We start from the raw sequence: 663 nt of genomic DNA, 5'->3' as shown, positions 1-663 counted from the left end.
TTGGTTAACAGAAGAAACCGAACCGATATATTATGGTTAATATGGTTTGGTTTCTTAACTTTGTGTGATTGTTTTGGTTTTCATTTTTTTCAACACCGAAATTATTAAAAACCAAATAAACCGAACCGTATTAACCATATAAACCGGACGCCCACTCTGGCTCTCCCTTTGTTGGGTTGGGCCTGCGTACGCGAGGCGGTTTGTGGCTTGATGGAAGTTACCTGGAACCATGTACTGTATTTTAAAGAGCAAACGTAAAAATTCAGCAAGAATGATCAGATGGCCGAGTTGGTCTAAGGCGCCAGATTAAGGCTCTGGTCCGAAAGGGCGTGGGTTCAAATCCCACTCTGGTCAAGATATTTTTTTACTACTTATATCTTCTAAAAAAGCATGGAGTCATGTAGTAGTACTTTTTCCCCATGGAAATAAGAAAGGGCGTGGGTTCAAAACCCACTCTGGTCAAGATATTTTCTTTACTACTTATCTTCTAAAAAAACATAGAGTCATGTAGTAGTACTTTTTCCCCATGAAAATAGGAGACATACAGTACCATTTTCTCTCCATGGAAATCAGGAGTGCGCGCATCAGAGACATGCATTGACCAGCTACTAAAACGAATTGCCACTAATTGACATGCTTTTCATACCAAGAAAGGTTCAGATA

At 39.7% G+C, this 663-nt stretch overlaps 1 non-coding gene across 1 annotated transcript; it reads left to right on the top strand.

Moving 5' to 3' along the window:
* Window positions 1–273: 273 nt before the first annotated feature.
* TRNAL-AAG lies at window positions 274–354 on the top strand. The gene has a single exon. It is a non-coding gene; the product is annotated as a tRNA-Leu (tRNA).
* Window positions 355–663: the final 309 nt, after the last annotated feature.

The sequence above is a fragment of the Triticum dicoccoides genome, chromosome 2B (assembly GCF_002162155.2).
Source record: "Triticum dicoccoides isolate Atlit2015 ecotype Zavitan chromosome 2B, WEW_v2.0, whole genome shotgun sequence".
In the NCBI taxonomy this organism is placed as follows: domain Eukaryota; kingdom Viridiplantae; phylum Streptophyta; class Magnoliopsida; order Poales; family Poaceae; genus Triticum; species Triticum dicoccoides.
The sequence above is the reverse complement of the archived record's forward strand: the minus strand, read 5'-3'. Positions and strand labels throughout refer to the sequence as shown.